The sequence below is a fragment of the Salvelinus sp. IW2-2015 genome, linkage group LG32, assembly GCF_002910315.2.
Source record: "Salvelinus sp. IW2-2015 linkage group LG32, ASM291031v2, whole genome shotgun sequence".
NCBI lineage: Eukaryota > Metazoa > Chordata > Actinopteri > Salmoniformes > Salmonidae > Salvelinus > Salvelinus sp. IW2-2015.
This window is the reverse complement of record NC_036871.1, coordinates 4,865,544-4,885,230: the sequence shown is the minus strand read 5'-3', so window position 1 is coordinate 4,885,230 and position 19,687 is coordinate 4,865,544. Positions and strand designations below refer to the sequence as shown.

Below are 19,687 nucleotides of genomic sequence, written 5' to 3'. Positions count from 1 at the left end.
TCTAGATTGTCTCCCCCTTTGAAGAGGGGGACGACCGCAGCAGCWTTCCAATCTTTGGGGWTCTCAGATGATACGAAAAAGAGGTTGAACAGGCTAGTAATAGGGGTTGCAACAATTTCAGCTGACAATTTTAGAAAGAGAGGGTCCAGATMGTCTAGCCCTGCTGATTTGTAGGGGTCCAGGGTGCAGCTCTTTCAGAACATCAGCTATCTGGATTAGGGTGAGGGAGAAATGGGGGTAGTCTAGCTACAGTTTCAGATATTATACGTTTCTAATTTTGTCAGAAAGTTGTTTTCAATTCAAGTTAAAGCTTACTGTTAGCTAGCTATCTGACTTTAGGTGGCTGGCTCGCTAGATAACATTACGTGTCTGATCTGTGTATTAAAATTATCTCAGAAAGCCAAATGCATTGGTAGTTATAGCCTAATGTTAWCTAGCTAACAAGCTAACACTGAACCTATTTGGTTAACTTCAGCTAGCTATGACAATCGGCTTCTATTGCTATTACTGTATGGATTGGGATTATAGTTCATTGTTTAGCTAGCTAGCTAGCTAGCTACATGTCTCAACAAAATACCACAAGTTAAAGCGTACTGTTAGCTAGCTGACGTTAGATGGCTGGCTAGCCAGCTAACATCATGTGTATGATCTGTGTAGTAATAATAATAATATCTCAGAAAGTAATTTGCATTGCCAGTTATAGCCTAATGTTAGCTCTGTATTWTCCAGAGGTACGTGTAGTCGGGCTGTACTCCTTCAGGAATCTGAGGAGAAAATTGCTGCCCCACAACTCAAGCACTTAGCCCAGGGCAGACCTGTCAAGACCCTGCAGTTGTCTCTTGGGGGTCTGATTGAACCAGCAAGCAAAGACATCAGGATGCATTACAGCTTGGATTTCAAAAAGTAAGCAACATTTCCTCCTTTAAGGACAAAGATAGATAGCTAGACATACACACCAAATATATATACAGTTGAAGTCGGAAGTTTACATACACCGTAGCCAAATACATTTAAACTCAGTTTTTCACAATTCCTGACATTTAATCCTAGTAAAATTCCCTGTATTTAGGTCAGTTAGGATCACCACTTTATTTTAAGAATGTGAGATGTCAGAATAATAGTAGAGAGAATGATTCATTTCAGCTTTTATTTCTTTCATRCCATTCTCAGCGGGTCAGAAGTTTACATTCACTCAATTAGTATTTGGTGGCATTACCTTTAAATTGTTTAACTTGGGTCAAACGTTTRGGGTAGCKTTCCACAAGCTTCCCACATTAAGTTGGGTGAATTTTGGCCCATTCTCCCTGACAGAGCTGGTGTAACTAAGTCAGGTTTGTAGGCCTCCTTGCTCGCACARGRTTTTTCAGTTCTACCTACAAATTTTCTATAGGATTGAGGACAGGGCTTTGTAATGGCCACTCCAATACCTTGACTTTGTTGTCCTTAAGCCATGTTGCCAAAACTTTGAAAGTATGCTTGGGGTCATCGTCCATTTGGAAGACCCATTTGTGACTAAGCTTTCACTTCCTGACTGATGTCTTGAGAAGTTGCATCAATATATCCACATAATTTTCCTGCCTCATGATGCAATCTATTTTGTGAAGTGCACCAGTCTCTTCTGCAGCAAAGCACCCCCACAACATGCCACCCCCGTGCTTCACGGTTGGGATGGTGGTTATTTGGCTTGCAAGCCTCCCCCTTTTTCTCCAAACATAACGATGGTCATTATGGCCAAACAGTTATATTTTTGTTTCATCAGACCAGAGGACATTTCTCCAAAAAGTACGATCTTTGTCCCCATGTGCAGTTGCAAATCGTAGTCTGGCTTTTTTATGGCGGTTTTGGAGCAGTGGCTTCTTCCTTGCTGAGCGGCTTCAGGTTATGTCAATATAGGACTCGTTTTACTGTGGATATAGATACTTTTGTACCTGTTTCCTCCAGCATCTTCACAAGGTCCTTTGCTGTTGTTCTGCGATTGATTTGCACTTTTCGCACCAAAGTACGTTGATCTCTAGGAGACAGAACGCGTCTCCTTTCTGAGCGGTATGACGGCTGCATGGTCCCATGGTGTTTAAACTTGCGTACTATTGTTTGTACAGATGAACGTGGTACCTTCAGGCATTTGGAAATTGCTCCCAATGTTGAACCATTAGCCAACGTTAGCTCAACCGTCCCCTGGGGGGACACCGATCCCATAGAGGTTAAAGTAATGATGGACTGTCGTTTCTCTTTGTGTATTTGAYCTGTTCTTGCTGTCGTGTCTCTAGTATGGTTAAATGAGATGACATGCTATTTTCAAATCGATTACTTAACATAAATGATTTGATTAAATTAATCTGGRAATAACTACTCATTAGGAATCCGTGGCACCATGGAAGCATTAGTTTATATAGAGCGGCTATCTCCCGAATCCACTCTTAAAGATCTGAAGATCTTTTATATCAATAGCAGTCAATCAGTCATTCATTATTCTTTACTTAATATCAGTCTCATCTGAATGTCGTAAAATTATTGGTTATCTTCACGAACCTGGCTAACAAGTTGAATCAGCAATACAAAAATGTGCTTAATTATTTATTTACTAAATACCTAAATAATCACACAGAATTACATATACACAGGATGTATCACTTCTTCTTTAGTGAGTAAGACTTCAATTTTGCCATAATCAGCTCGCGCTGTATTCTGACTAGTCTAGTAGAAATTCATCTTTCCAGTGTGGTGAGCGTCACCTRCACGTTATCTGGTTTCATGTAAATTTCGTTATGTAGAGTGGATATTCAACCATTTGCAACCACAGTTCACGCTGGGGTTTGCTTAGTTTGACGTGAATTGGGTCACGGTGGCTTTTATACTGGAGAAGAGAACGGTGTGTTTCTCTCCTCTCAACCKAWGTCCGTCCCACRTGGGCGTGGCCACAGAGTGAGCATAGTTTACTTATGAAAACAATTCTCTCATTTAGAAGCTAAAATGACATTTAATCTTTTCACAAATAGTTTCATATTCAACATTAAAATTGCACATCAYTTCCATGTGAATCTGTTAACTAGAATGTGTAGACGTTCCAAGATACAATTTATGTCGTCCTATCATCAGATATAATGTCCCGGACAACAACTGATCTGACATCATATTCTTTAAGTACCAACGGACACTTTCAACTGGTTGGATTACAGAAATAGTATTATTTTACCAACCATTTTATGTCACCATACTCTCTCTATGTTAACAAGGGGCTTTCCAAGAGACCATTCTGCAGAGTGGAGAGAAAAGGGGGAAAAGTWTTCATGGGGGTCATAAACCTCCCCCAACAGGGCAACGTCATGACATTGCCATAATATGGACTTGGTCTATTACCAAATATGACTATATTCCGTATACCACCCCTACCTTATCACAACACAACTGATTGGCTCAAYCGCATTAAGAAGGAAAGAAATTCCAGAAATGAACTTTTAACAAGGCACACCTGTTAATTGAAATGCATTCCAGGTGATTACCTCATGAAGCTGGTTGAGAGAATGCCAAGAGTGTGCAAAGCTCTCATCAAGGCAAAGGGTGGCTACTTTGAAGAATCTCAAACAWGAAATATATCTTGATTTGATTAACACGTTTTTGGTTACTACATGATTCCATGTGTTATTTCATAGTTTTGATGTCTTCACGATTATTCTACAATGTAGAAAATAGTACAAATAAAGAAAAACCCTTGAATGAGTAGTTGTGTCCAAACTTTTGACTGGTACTGTATATATAGGCTAAATATATTTTTCTGCTGTTAAGTTATGTTATGTATTTGGGACCCCCAGCGCCTGAGGATTATGTTTGTCTCAGTCCCAGAATCTTGTAATGTGTGATCCCATATCTATGTGTTCACTGTTAGGACAGCAAGACTCAACATTCCCTGAATGCTGAATTTAAATGTCATATGTTTTCTGARCTTAAAGTGGAACTCCAGTCTCCTTTTCCCCTAATTTAACACCTGATTTGCTTAACAAAAGGCACATGGCAATAGGAGGTCCAGGTATGTAATGAGTTAGCACAAATGGGTGGGGTGGACCTTTCCTCTTTTGTTTTTTATTGCTCCTTTATTGTTCCTTTAGAAAGGGGGTAGGCCGATGACATCAAAGATTACCGTCAGACCAACTCCTTGAATGCCCTACTCCTTGAAGTTTGATGTTGTGTCCAAAAAAGTTTTTACAAATCTCTGGAGGACGTCTCTGACCCCAGGGGAGAGATCAGCTGTCGGTGCGCTGTGTGACATTCACCATGATTCCGACCTGGAAACAATGACAGTCTGCCCGGCCAAGAAAGAGCTGACTAACAGGAAGTAATGTTGACTCTGCCTTAGGGCTGAAGCATTGGGGAGGGGGAGGGGGTTAGCACTCATTTGAACTCTTGTCTATGTGGGTTATGGGCTTGGACTGTGCAGGAAGTGAGTGTGTTCAGGGTGAATGTGTTTTGGGGGTAGTGTATGTGAATAATTTATTCGCTGTCTGAATCATATAGAAACTGCTGGAAATATGTTTATTTAAAAAAACATAGGAGGTTTCCATGAGGATTTTGTGCATGTAGTTGGGGTGTGTTTTCACTCACTGTGTGTGGGTGTGCTTGCGTCTGCGTACTATATGTTTGTGGAAGTCGATGGGCACATTTTAGCGGATAACTTTTGTCAAATCAAGGTGTTTTGTATTATGGGGATAAAAGTTGTCCGACTGCATGAACTTACAAAAATTATGTGATCAAAGGTCATGAAGTTTTGACTGCAGTCGACTGCACGTTTCTACAGTTGCTCTTCACCAACTTCATCCCGAATGCTTTTGGGAACTTGAGCGGAAAAAGACAAAAGGATACTTCAGGATTTTGGCAATGAAGCTCTTTATCTACTTCCCCAGAGCCGAATTAACTCGTGAATATACTTTTTATGTCTCTGCTTGCAGTTTGAAGGAAGTTGCTAACTAGCGTTAGTGCAATTGCTAATTAGTGTTAGCACAACAACTGGAAGTCTATGGTAACTGCTAGCATGCTAGTAGATAACATAGACTTCCAGTCATCGCGCTAATGCTAGTAAACTCCCTCTAACTTCCTTCATACGGGAGTCATACAAATGGTATCCATGAGTTCATCTGACTCTGGGGAAGTAGATAAGGGCTTCATTGCCAAAATCCCAAAGTAAACTCAGCAAAAAAAGAAACGTCCCTTTTCAGGACCCTGTCTTTCAATGATAATTTGTAAAAATCCAAATAACTTCACAGATCTTCATTGCAAAGGGTTTAAACACTGTTTCCCATGCTTTTTCAATGAACCATAAACAATTAATGAACATGCAGCCTTGTGGAACGGTCGTTAAGACACTAACAGCTGACAGACGGTAGGCAATTAAGGTCAAAGTTATGAAAACTTAGGACACTAAAGAGCCTTTCCACTGACTCTGAAAAACAGCAAAAGAAAGATGCCAGGTCCCTGCTCATCGCTGGAACGTGCCTTAGGCATGCTGCAAGGAGGCATGAGACTGCAGATGTGGCCAGGGCAATAAATTGCAATGTCCGTACTGTGAGATGCCTAAGACAGCGCTACAGGGAGACAGGACGGACAGCTGATCTGCCTCGCAGTGGCAGACACGTGTAACAACATCTGCACAGGATCGGTACATCCGAACATCACACCTGCGGGACAGGTACAGGATGGCAACACACTACTGCCCCAATTACACCAGGAATGCACAATCCTCCAACTGTGCTCAGACTGTCCGCAATAGGTTGAGAGAGGCTGGACTGAGGGTTGTAGGCCTGTTGTAAGGCAGGTCCTCACCAGACATCACCGGCAACAACGTCACCTATGGGCACAAACCCACAGTCGCTGGACCAGACAGGACTGGTAAAAAGTGCTCTTCACTGACAAGTCCGGTTTTGTTCTCACCAGGGTGATGGTCGGATTCACGTTTATCGTCGAAAAAATTAGCATACACCAGGCCTGTACTCTGGACGGGATCGATTTGGAGGTGGAGGGTCTATCATGGTCTGGGCGGTGTATCACAGCATCATCGGACTGAGCTTGTTGTCATTGCAGGCAATTCAACGCTATTCGTTACAGGGAAGACATCCTCCTCCCTCATGTGGTACCCTTCCTGCAGGCTCATCCTGACATGACCCTCCAGCATGACAATGCCACCAGCCATACTGCTCGTTCTGTGCGTGATTTCCTGCAAGACAGGAATGTCAGTGTTCTGCCATGCCAGTGAAGAGCCCGGACTTCAATCCTATTGAGCATGTCTGGGACCTGTTGGATCGGAGGGTGAGGGCTAGGGCCATTCCCCCAGAATTGGAACTTGCAGGTGCCTTGGTGGAAGAGTGGTAACATCTCACAGCAATAACTGGTACATCTGGTGCAATCCATGAGGAGGAGATGCACTGCAGTACTTAATGCAGCTGGTGCCACACAGATACTGACTGTTACTTTTTTTTTTTTTTTTTTTTTTTATTTCACCTTATTTTAACCAGGTAGGCTAGTTGAGAACAAGTTCTCATTTGCAACTGCGACCTGGCCAAGATAAAGCATAGCAGTGTGAACAGACAACACAGAGTTACACATGGAGTAAACAATAAACAAGTCAATAACATGGTAGAAAAGAAAAAAAAGAGAATCTATATACAATGTGTGCAAAAGGCATGAGGTAGGCAATGAATCGAATAATTACAATTTAGTAGATTAACACTGGAGTGATAAATCATCAGATGATCATGTGCAAAGGAGATACTGGTGTGCAAAAGAGCAGAAAGTAAATAAATAAAAGCAGTATGGGGGTGAGGTAGTAAATTGGGTGGGTAGTTTACAGATGGACTATGTACAGCTGCAGCGATCGGTTAGCTGCTCGGATAGCAGATTTTAAAGTTGTTGAGGGAGATAAAAGTCTCAACTTCAGAGATTTTTGCAATTCGTTCCAGTCGCAGGCAGCAGAGAACTGGAAGGAAAGGCTCCAAATGAGGTTTTGGCTTTAGGGATGATCAGTGAGATACACCTGCTGGAGCGCGTGCTGCGGGTGGGTGTAGCCATCGTGACCAGTGAACTGAGATAAGGCGGCACTTTACCTAGCATAGCCTTGTAGATGACCTGGAGCCAGTGGGTCTGACGACGAACATGTAGCGAGGGCCAGCCGACTAGGGCATACAGGTCGCAGTGGTGGGTCGTATAAGGTGCTTTAGTAAACAACGAATGGCACTGTGATAAACGCATCCAGTTTGCTGAGTAGAGTATTGGAAGCTATTTTGTAGATGACATCGCCGAAGTCGAGGATCGGTAGGATAGTCAGTTTTACTAGGGTAAGTTTGGCGGCGTGAGTGAAGGAGGCTTTGTTGGCGAATAGAAAGCCGATTCTTGATTTGATTTTGGATTGGAGATGTTTGATATGAGTCTGGAAGGAGAGTTTGCAGTCTAGCCAGACACCTAGGTACTTATAGATGTCCACATATTCTAGTCGGAACCGTCCAGTGGTGATGCTAGTCGGGCGTGCGGGTGCAGGCAGCGAACGGTTGAAAAGCATGCATTTGTTTTACTAGCGTTTAAGAGCAGTTGGAGGCCACGGAAGGAGTGTTGTATGGCATTGAAGCTCGTTTGGAGGTTAGATAGCACAGTGTCCAAGGAAGGGCCGGAAGTATATAGAATGGTGTCGTCTGTAGAGGTGGGATCAGGGAATCGCCAGCAGCAAGAGCAACATCATTGATGTATACAGAGAAAAGAGTCGCCCGAGAATTGAACCCTGTGTACCCCCATAGAGACTGCCAGAGGACGGACAACATCCCTCCGATTTGACACACTGAACTCTGTCTGCAAAGTAGTGGTGAACCAGGCAAGGCAGTCATTAGAAAAACCGAGGCTACTGAGTCTGCCGATAAGAATATGGTGATTGACAGAGTCGAAAGCCTTGCCAGGTCGATGAAGACGGCTGCACAGTAATGTCTTTTATCGATGGCGGTTATGATATCGTTTAGTACCTTGAGCGTGCTGAGGTGCACCCGTGACCGGCTCGGAAACCGGATTGCACAGCGGAGAAGGTACGGTGGGATTCGAGATGGTCAGTGATCTGTTTGTTGACTTGGCTTTCGAAGACCTTAGATAGGCAGGCAGATGGATATAGGTCTGTAACAGTTTGGGTCCAGGGTGTCTCCCCCTTTGAAGAGGGGGATGACCGCGGCAGCTTTCCAATCCTGGGGATCTCAGATGATACGAAGGAGAGGTTGAACAGGGTGTAATAGGGGTGCGACAATTGCGGCGGACAGTTTCAGAAATAGGGGGTCCAGATTGTCAAGCCCAGCTGATTTGTATGGGTCCAGGTTTCCAGTGCTCTTTCAGAACATCTGCTATCTGGATTTGGGTAAAGGAGAAGCTGGGGAGGCTTGGGCGAGTAGCAGCGGGGGGGGCGGGCTGTTGGCCAGGTTGGAGTCGCCAGGAGGAAGCATGCCAGCATTGAAATGCTTGTTGAAGTCTTCGATTACACGGATTTACGGTGGTGACCGTGTTACCTAGCCCAGTGCAGTGGGCAGCTGGAGGAGGTGCTCTTGTTCTCCATGGACTTTACAGTATCCAGAACTTTTTGGAGTTAGAGCTACAGGATGCAAATTTCTGCTTGAAAAAGCTGGCCTTTGCTTTCCTGACTGACTGCGTGTATTGGTTCCTGACTTCCCTGAACAGTTGCATATCGCGGGGGCTCTTCGATGCTATTGCAGTTCGCCACAGGATGTTTTTGTGGCGGTCGAGGCAGTCAGGTCTGAGTGAACAAGGGCTATATCTGTTCTTGTTCTGCATTTTTTGAACGGAGCATGCTTGTCTAATATGGTGAGGAAGTAACTTTTAAAGAATGACCAGGCATCCTCAACTGACGGGATGAGGTCAATATCCTTCCAGGGTACCCGGGCCAGGTCGATTAGAAAGGCCTGCTCGCAGAAGTGTTTTAGGGAGCGTTTGACAGTGATGAGGGGTTCGTTTGACCGCGGACCCGTGGCGATACAGGCAATGAGGCAGTGATCGCTGAGATCTTGATTGAAGACAGCAGAGGTGTATTTGGAGGCAGGTTGGTCAGGATAATGTCTTATAGGGTGCCCATGTTTACGGATTTAGGGTTGTACCTGGTGGGTTCCTTGATGATTTGTGTGAGATTGAGGCGATCAAGCTTGGATTGTAGGACTGCCGGGTGTTAAGCATATCCCAGTTAGGTCACCTAACAGAACAAACTCTGAAGCTAGATGGGGAGCGATCAATTCACAGATGGTGCCAGGGCACAGCTGGGAGCTGAGGGGGGTCGGTAGCAGGCGGCAACAGTGAGAGACTTATTTCTGGAGAGATTAACCTCTAACGAGCCTCTACCCCGGGTCCGGGATCACCCCCAACCCCCACACACTGATTAGCATAGCTAGCATAGCTTCACAAGTAGATAGTAGCATCTAAATATCATTAAATCACAAGTCCAAGACACCAGATGAAAGATACAGATCTTGTGAATAAAGCCACCATTTCAGATTTTTAAAATGTTTTACAGGGAAGACAAAATATGTAATCTATTAGCTAAACACGTTAGCAAAATACACCACTTTTCTAACTCCATCAGTTTCTTACTACTTCCGGTGCTATCACCAATTCGGCTAAACTAAGATATTGATAGCCACTAACAAGAAAAACCTCTTCAGATGACAGTCTGATAACATATTTATGTATAGGATAGGTTTGTTAGAAAAAAGTGCATATTTCAGGTAGAAATCACAGTTTACAATTGCACCGACCATCACAAGACGACTAGAATTACTATAGAGAGCAACGTGTATGACCAATTACTCTTAATAAACAATTTCATAAGAATAGACAAAGCATAGCCATGGAAAGACCCAGATCTTGTGATTCCAGACAATATCAGATTTTCTAAGCGTTTACAGCGAAAACACAATAAATCGATAAGTTAGCATACCACATGTGAAAACGTTACCAGAGCATCGATTCCAGCCAAAGAGCGAAACGTAATCACCGCCAAAATATATTAATTTTCACTAACTTCTCAATTTTCTTCCGATGACACTCCTGTAACATCATTTTACAACATACATATACAGTTTGTTCGAAAATGTGCATATTTAGCCATACAAAACCTGGGTTATACAATGAAAATAGTAGCAACTCAAGCATCAAAATGAGGACGTCAGCTTTCAGAGTGATCTAGTTAATCGAAAGCTAATCATATACTTGACTAAAAATACAGGTTGACAGGAATCGAAAGACAATTAGTTCTTAATGCAACGCTGACTTACATTTTTTAAATTATCCTTACTTTTCAATACAGGGTTCGCCAAGTGACGCGATAACAAACAAAATGGCGAAATATGCGTTTAAAATATTTCGACAGAACAACGATTTATCATATTAATATTGCTTACTTTGAGCTGTTCTTCCATCAGATTCTTGGCAATGTATCCTTTCTATTGTGTAATCTTCTTTTGGTCGATAGATGTCCTCTGTCCTTCGAAATATCCACTAACGTCGAACGGACCCCAAAACGTGTCCAAAGTTTCAGATGGCACAACAAAGAATTCCTCAAAATCGCACTAACGGATATAAATTGCTATAAAACGGTTCAAATTAACTACATTTAATGTTTTTAACAACATAACGACTAAAAACATGACCGGAGAAATATCACTCTCTAAACAACGATTGGAAGGAGGCAGGCTGATGCCCACTTGCGCACGACGCATGCAGGAAGAGAGCGGTACTTCTACGTTTTCTTGTTTTATAGTGGCTGTGATTGTGCAATGACCCATTCAAAACGTGATGACGTACAGACACCCAGAGAAGACGTAGGCAGTGTCGGTTTCTTCATAGCATTCACTGTCGCCTTAAAAACAGACTCCAGATCAGGGGTAAAAATTTCTGAAATCTGACCCCTGTCATGAAAAGTGCTGTAGATATTGTTCTGTACCACTCAGAGACAAAATTCCAACGGCTATAGAAACTAGAAAGGTTTTCTACCAATAATAACAATAATATGCATATTGTACGATCAAGAATTTAGCACGAGCAGTTTTAATTGGAGACCCAAATATGCTAATGCGGAACAGCACCCCCTATAGTTCAAGATTAATTTTTAAATTAGAAGTTCAACTGTTGGCATAGACCTGGAAAGTATGACAGAACTTTGCAGGCTATCTCTGCAGTAGATTGCAACTCCTCCCCTTTGGCAGTTCTATCTTGACGGAAAGTTATAGTTGGTTAAGAAATCCCAGAATTTTTTGTGGCCTTCTAAGCCAGATTCGGACACGGCAAGGACATCAGGGTTGGCAGAGTGTGCTAAAGCGGTGAGTAAGCAAACTTAGGGAGAGGCTCTGATGTTGACATGCATGAGGCCAAGGCTTTTTCGATCACAGAAGTCAACAAATGAGGGTGACTGGGGACATGCAGGCCTGTTTACCTCCACATCACCCGAGGAACAGAGAGTAGTAGGATGAGGGTCGGCTAAAGGCTATCAGAACTGGTCGCCTAGAGCGTTGGGGACAAAGAATAAAGGAGCAGATTTATGGGCGTGGTAGAATAGATTCTGGGCATAATGTGCAGACAGGGGTATGTGGGGCGCGGGTACAGCGGAGGCAAGCCCAGGCACTGGGTGATGATAAGAGAGTGTATCTCTGGACATTGCTGGTCTCAATGGGTGAGGTCACCGCATGTGTGGGGGGTGGGACAAAGGATGTATCAGAGGTACGGAGAGTGGAACTACGGGTCCATTGCAAACCAAACAATGATAATGATAACTAGCCCACAACAGTATGCAAGGCATATTGATATTTGAGAGAGACATACAGTAAGGCATAAAGTGATTGCAGGTCTTGATTGGAGAGCTAGCTAAACAACAGGTAAGATAACAGCAGCAATAACAGGGTGCAGTCTAACACAGCACAACAGGTAAAAATGGCGACGACTAGGCAGAGAAGGTCGGATTAACTACACACAGATCCTGAGTTAAAGCACAGACCGACAGATAAAAACACAATAAACAGAATGGAGTACCGTGAATTAATGGACAGTCAAGCATGCATCAGCTATGTAGCCAAGTGATCATAGTGTCCAGGGGCAGCCGTAGATGGAGCAGGGAGGCCTCCACTAAGCTAGCACGCGGCGTTTAAAGTTAGTAGCCCGGGGGAGGTCTGCTCAGACGGAGGGGTCTGCTCAGACGTGGGTCGTGTCGACAGAATCCAAGCCGGATGGCGGTGGCGAAAGAGAGTTGTGAATTGTAGAATTGTTTGCAACTGGTGCTAGCTTCGTGGCAGTGGCGCTAGCTGCTGGTAAATTGGTGAGAATATCCAGGCTAATAACAGGGCTGGTGTCTGTGCAGAAGGTAAAAGCTACAGCAGCGGCAAAAAAAAATGGCTAAATTAGCTTGTAGCTGATTTAGACCATTGTGATGGATTGGCAGGGCTCTGTGTCGGCAAAAAAAGGTCCAGTCCAATTGGCAAAAAGAGGTATTGTAGCCCAAGAATTCGCTGGTAGACCTCTTCGGCTAGCCGGCAGATGGGCCTAGCTCGAGGCTAGCTCAAGGCTAACTGGTGCTTGCTTCGGGACAGAGGCGTTAGCCAGCAGTAGCTACTCGGTTGCAGTTAGCTAGCTGCGATGATCCGGTGTAATTGTCCAGAGCTTGCGTCAGGAATCCGGTGATGTGGTGGAGAAAATCAGTCTGATATGCTCTGGGTTGATATCGCGCAATAAACTGGTTGATATCAGCGTTCAGCTGGTGGTGTCCGAGCTGAAGGTGAAGACCGCTAGCCGTGGCTAACAGTTACTACTAGCTAGTAGCTAGTTAGCTGGCTAGCTGCTGATGGAGTTTCCAGTTATAACGTATAYAAATAGCAGATCCGTATCACATTGGGTGAGGCGGGTTGCGGGAAAGTATATTTAGATCATAGGTGGAAAGTGAGATAAAAAATATATACGAAAAAAAAAGACGAAACCGGCTATTTACATGGGACAGAGACAAACACACGTCCGACTGCTACGCCATCTTGGATTTTGACCCCCCCCCCCCTTTGTTCAGGGACACATTGTTCCATTTCTGTTAGTCCACATGTCTGTGGAACTTGTTTAGTTTATGTCTCAGTTGTTGAATCTTGATATGTTCATACAAATAGAGTTTATCTCTTTAACGTCAATCCACTGAGGCAAAAAGGACAATGTCAGAGTTTAGTTCAATGAGATAAAAGCTGCAAAATGGAGAGTTGAAAATAAATATAAGGGGATGCCAGAACAGTATGCTAGTCTAATGTTTGGTGAGGATTTGGTGAAATGGTAAAAGAGGAGTACCGGCTATGTTACGGAGTTGTCCTCTATGTTATGTGTGATGATTGTGAGGCGCTATWCAAATTCGACTGTCACAAGACAGGGACTCAAAATGGCATGTCAAGGGAACTGTACTGTCCAGATGGGTTAAATGGAATAGCAGCCTTACTGAAATCTGGACACTGGCTGTAGGTCTATAACAGCTCACATAGCCTTCATATTAACTCCTGCAGAATTAAGCATTTCTTACAGTAAAATGATACACCAAATGTACATTTTGACATGGGCACAGGAGTGGAGAAATATGATGTATTTCTTTCAGCATCTTGAGAGAATTAATGTGCGGTTAGGGACCATCTGTCATAATCATAAAAGCTGATAGTATTTCAACCACATAAAATATGGATCCAAGCCYAACTGAAATCTTGTCAAAAACATGTTGGATTTGTTTAATGCCTTTTTATTTCCTTAACTAGGCAAACGGAAAAATTAAATTTTCTCCCAGGTCACAAAACTGCTTTGTTGCCAGAGAGAAGCAGAGATAAAAGATGAAAGCGAAAAATAAACTTTACTGATGTGAACTAGATAGAAGCATTCATTTTATCAGTGAGAAAGGGTTTATTTAGCCTTAGAAGACAACAAGTAATGTCAGAAGAGAAGCTGCATGTATTAATTATTGACAGGTTGACAAAAAAATAGCCTACCAAAATGTTGGATATTATAAAGAGGAACATAGACCTTTCTTAAAGGCCTGTCATCGTTCTGATTGCACAGCGCTTTTTCAGTAGTCCTGGGTTAGGGCCTAGATGTTCATTTTATCACAAATAGTCGGCCGGTTGAGGATGGGTTATTAGCAATTGCGGTTCAGGTGCTGGTGAACAAACAGCTGACCCACGCATCACTAATGTGTGTACGTGTGTGTCTGTTTGTATTATAATCCTGTAATCTAATTCCTCGATGGAAGATAAGCAGCCAGAACATCCCACTTGCCCTGTTGCGCTGGAGCCTAAATGTATCTTCTCGTTTCCTGTTGTTGTTGTGATGCAGCCTAATTTCCTCTCTACTCCTATTGTTTTATCCCTCTAAGAAACACATCTGTAAATCCAGAATAAATACTCCAGCAGAAATCAAATAAACCCCTTCATTTAAGGGGGCCTAAATCCCACAGTGTGTCACCCAGTCAGAGTTAGATATACAGTACCTACACATACTTCAGTGAAACATCCTCTGTTACCCAAGATGGTGTAAGGAGGTTGAAATATCAGATAGATGCACATCCCAATGGTGCAATTGCTGGATGAAAAAAGAAAAAAAAGCATGCCTCTTATATGCTGCATACAGTGCTTTATTGATTAGACCCAATACCTATAAACCACATATCCCCATTGACATATCCCCATTGACACCCTATTTCCTTTATAGTGCACAGCTTAGGGCTCTAGACTAGGGAATAGGGTGCCATTTGGGAGGGACCATTTGTCAGGACCAAACTTAAACGGTTATACACTTAATTAAACACATGAACACCAGTAGTGGTACAAACAGCAGTGAATCACAGAGGGAACTGAGCATCTACTGTCAACTCAAATGGTATTCGTCACGATTCGCAAACAAAATGTGTTGACTAATTGTGAAATGCATATTTGCGGGCCCTTAACAACAAAGAGAAATCAAAAGGAGAAATAATAGAAAAATAAAACAACTAACAGTAAAATTAATAATAAAAACACAATGATAATGATAACTCGGCTATATACACAGGGTACCAGTACCAAGTCGATGTGCAGGGGGTAAAAAAAACACACAAAATAGRAGAATTGGTCAGGAGCCCGTAAAACAGCTGCGACATCCTGCATCCTGGAAAGCAGCATCCTGGAAAGACACTTGACCAGCTGGCGTGAGGAAGTAGTCCTAGAGGTTGTTAGCGCACGTCTACAGAAATTCTGGTTGCCCTGTCTGCGAGATGTTTTTTCAGTCCAGGAAGCTGGTGTCCCCTTGTACCACCTGTTTCCACTCTCCTGGATGCAGGTCCCCAGTGGGTGTGGAGTGGTCAATAACCGTAGGGTGGATGTACCTTGACGATGACTCTGTGCTGTCAGTGTCTGTGGTGTAGTGCCTGTGGTTACATCTCAGACTGCCATCAGGACCATATGGAAACACGTTTTTTTCCAAATCAAATCCAATTTTATTGGTCACACACAAGGTTAGCAGAAGTTAATGCGAGTGTAGCGAAATGCTTGTGCTTCTAGTTCCGACAGTGCAGTAATATCTAACAAGTAATCTATAAAATTCACAACGACTACCTTATACACACACAAGTGTAGAGGAATGAATAAGAATATGTACATATAGCTATATGGATGAGCGATGGCCGAACGGCATAGGCAAGATGCAGTAGATGGTATAGAATACGGTATATATATATGAGATGAGTAATGTATGGTATGTAAACATTATTAAAGTGCCGTTATTTAATGTGACTAGTGATACCTTTATTAAATCCATTTATAAAATGTATTGAAGTGGCCAGAGATTTGAGTCTGTATGTTGGCAGCAGCCACTCTATGTTAGTGATGGCTGTTTAACAGTCTGATGGCCTTGAGATAGAAGCTGTTTTTCAGTCTCTCGGTCCCAGCTTTGATGCACCTGTACTGACCTCGCCTTCTGGATGATAGTGGGGTGAACAGGCAGTGGCTCGGGTGGTTGTTGTCCTTGATGATCTTTTTGGCCTTCCCGTGACATCGGGTGCTGTAGGTGTCCTGGAGGGCAGGTAGTTTGCCCCCGGTGGTGTGTTGTGCAGACCTCACTACCCTCTGGAGAGCCTTGCGGTTGTGGGTGGAGCAGTTGCCGTACCAGGCGGTGATACAGCCCAACAGGATGCTCTCAATTGTGCATCTGTAAAAGTTTGTGAGTGTTTTAGGTGACAAGCCAAATTTCTTCAGCAATCCCGAGGTTGAAGAGGCGCCTTCTTCACCACGCTGTCTGTGTGGGTGGACCATTTCAGTTTGTCCGTGATGTGTGCACCGTGGAACCTCCATCAGGACCATATGTGCCCATGTTGGTCATGGTGAAGTGGTACCTTCATCTCAGACTGCCATGTGGACCCACGTTGATCCTGGTTAATTGGTACCTTCAATCTCAGGATGCCATCAGGACCATATGGACCCACGTTGATCCTGGTGAAGTGATACCTTCATCTCAGACTGCCATGTGGACCCACGTTGATCCTGGTTAATTGGTACCTTCCATCTCAGGATGCCATCAGGACCATATGGACCCACGTTGATCCTGGTGAAGTGATACCTTCATCTCAGACTGCCATGTGGACCCACGTTGATCCTGGTTAACTGGTACCTTCCATCTCAGAATGCCATCAGGACCATATGGACCCACGTTGATCCTGGTGAAGTGGTTCCTTCATCTCAGACTGCCATGTGGACCCACGTTGATCCTGGTTAACTGGTACCTTCCATCTCAGAATGCCATCAGGACCATATGGACCCACGTTGATCCTGGTGAAGTGGTTCCTTCATCTCAGACTGCCATGTTGATCCTMGTTAARTMGTWRRTTCCWTCTCAGAATGCCATCAGGACCATATGGACCCACGTTGATCCTGGTGAAGTGGTWCCTTCATCTCAGACTGCCATGTGGACCCACGTTGATCCTGGTTAACTGGTACCTCCCATCTCAGAATGACATCAGGACCATATGGACCCACGTTGATCCTGGTGATGTGGTACTTTCCATCAGAACCACATGTGCCCATGTTGATCATGGTGAAGCGATACCTTCCATCTCAGGCTGACATTAGGATAATACAGAACCACATTGATCATGTTGAAGCGGTACTTTGTATCTCAGACTGCCATCAGAAGCATATGTACCCATGTTGATCATGGTGAAGCGATACCTTGCATCTCAGACTACCATCAGGACCATATGTACCCATGTTTATCACCTTGAAGCGATACCTTGCATCTGAGACTGACATCAGGATCATATGGAACCACATTGATCATTTTGAAGTGGTATCTTGCATCTCAGACTACCATCGGGAGAATATGGACCCACGTTAAATCCTGGTGAAGGGGTACCTTGCATCTCAGACTACCATCAGGACCCATGTTGATCATTGTAAAACGATACCTTGCATCTGAGACTGCCATTAGGACCATTAGGACCAGCTGGCTGGTGTGTTTACGGACATATTCAATCAATCTCTATCCCAGTCTAATGTCCCCACATGCTTCAAGATGGCCACCATTGTTCCTGTTCCCAAGAAAGCTAAGGTAACTGAACTAAATGACTATCGCTCTGTTGCACTCACTTCTGTCCTCATGAAGTGCTTTGAGAGTCTAGTCAAGGATCAAATCACCTCCACCCTACCTGATACCCTAGACCCACTCCAATTTGCTTACCGCCCCAATAGGTCCACTGATGATGCAATCGCCATCACATTGCCCTATCCCAATAGGACAAAAGGAATGCCTATGTAAGAATGTTGTTCATTGACTACAGCTCAGCATTTAACACCATAGTACCCTCCAAACTCGTCATTAAGCTCGAGACCCTGGGTCTCGACCCTGCCCTGTGCAACTGGGTCCTGGACTTTCTGACGGGCCGCCCGCAGGTGGTGAAGGTAGGAAACAACATCTACACCCCACTGATCCTCAAACTGGGGGCCCACGAGGGTGCGTGCTGAGCCGCCTTCTGTACTCCCTGTTCACCCACAACTGCGTTTCCACCCACACCTCCAACTCAATCATCAAGTTTGCAGACGACAAAACAGTAGTAGGCCTGATTAACAACAATGACGAGACAGCCTACAGGGAGGAGGTGAGGGCACTGGCAGAGTGGGGCCAGGAAAATAACCTCTCTCTTAACATCAACAAAATGAAGGAGCTGATCGTGGACATCAGGAAACAGCAGAGAGCATGCCCCTATACACATCGATGGGACCGCAGTGGAGAAGGTGGAATGCTTCAAGTTCCTCGGCGTACCAATCACTGACAATCTTAAATTGTCCAACCACACAGACAGCGTGGTGATGAAGGTGCAACAGCGCCTCTTTAACCTCAGGAGGCTGAAGAAATATGGCTTGGCCCCTAAGACCCTCAGAAACGTTTACAGATGCACAATTGAGAGCATCCTGTCGGGCTGTATCACCGTCTGGTACGGCAACTGCACCGCCCGCAACCGCAGGGCTCCCCAGAGGGTGGTATGATCTGCCCAAAACATTTACCGGGGGCACACTGTCTGCCTCCAGGACACCTACAGCACCCGATGTCACAGGAAGGCCAAAAAGATCATCAAGGACAACAACCACCCGAGCCACTGCCTGTTCACCTTGCTATCATCCAGAAGGCGAGGTCCGTACAGGACCATTAAATCAGGGACCGAGAGACTGAAAAACAGCGTCCATCTCAAGTCCATCAGACCGTTAAATAGCCATCACTAGCCGGCTACCACCCGGCTTCTCAATCCTGCACCTTAGAGGCTCCTGACCTATATACATAGACATGGAATCACTGGCCACGTTAACAATGTTTACATACTGCTTTACTCATCTCACATGTATATACTGTATTCTATTCTACTGTATTTTAGTCAATGCCACTCTGACATTGCTCGTCCTAATATTTATATATTTCACTGAATTGTTAGATACTACTGCACTGTTGGAGCTAGGAACACAAGCATTTCGCTACACCCGCAATAACATTTACTAAATATGTTTATGTGACCAATACAATTTGATTTTAATTTGATCCAGATAGCCTGGCACACTTCCGTGACGAAAGCACAAACTGTCGAGATTCCTAGCATAAAACTTAAAGCAATACTTTGCTGTGTGCTACCACTCACCAAAAACCGAAGGGTCACAGACAGCCTTTCTGCAGCACTTACTGGCACGCTGTAAGTTCTCTCGTGCGAGATGTGAGGGGCAAGCCGCTGAAGCAAGTTGTCAAATCTGGCAACTGGCATCCGAAAGGATTGAAGTATGTCTTTCCTTGTCAATACTTCGCATAGGTTGGACAAGAGACGTGTAATTCTCCATCGTCCCCTCTTGTCGTGTTCAGTGGATGAACTTGCCATTTACTTGTTTTTTCTTCTTCTCTTCCTGAGTATTGAGAACATTTCCAGCTCTTGCTGTTCAAGCTCTAGCCATTGCAATTCATAGAGAGACATGTTTTTTTTCTCCTTATGTGGCTAAAAAGTAACTTCCTAAAGCAAAGAACACCAGAATAACCAGACATGTAGCTAGCTAGCTAGTATTTGTCAACAAAAACCCATATAACACAGGATCCGGATGTTCAAATGTCGTTGCTAGCTACAGTCAGAGTGCCTTGCGCCCTCTTGCTTGGTAAGCTACTCTGGCTC

At 44.0% G+C, this 19,687-nt stretch overlaps 1 long non-coding RNA gene across 1 annotated transcript in view; it reads left to right on the top strand.

Moving 5' to 3' along the window:
- The first annotated feature begins 734 nt into the window (after positions 1–734).
- LOC111957258 (uncharacterized) overlaps positions 735–19,687 on the top strand; it is a 31,907-nt gene continuing 12,954 nt past the window's right edge. The window contains exon 1 of the long non-coding RNA XR_002876352.1: positions 735–903. This is a non-coding gene — a long non-coding RNA (uncharacterized lncRNA). The remainder of the gene's footprint in view (positions 904–19,687) is intronic.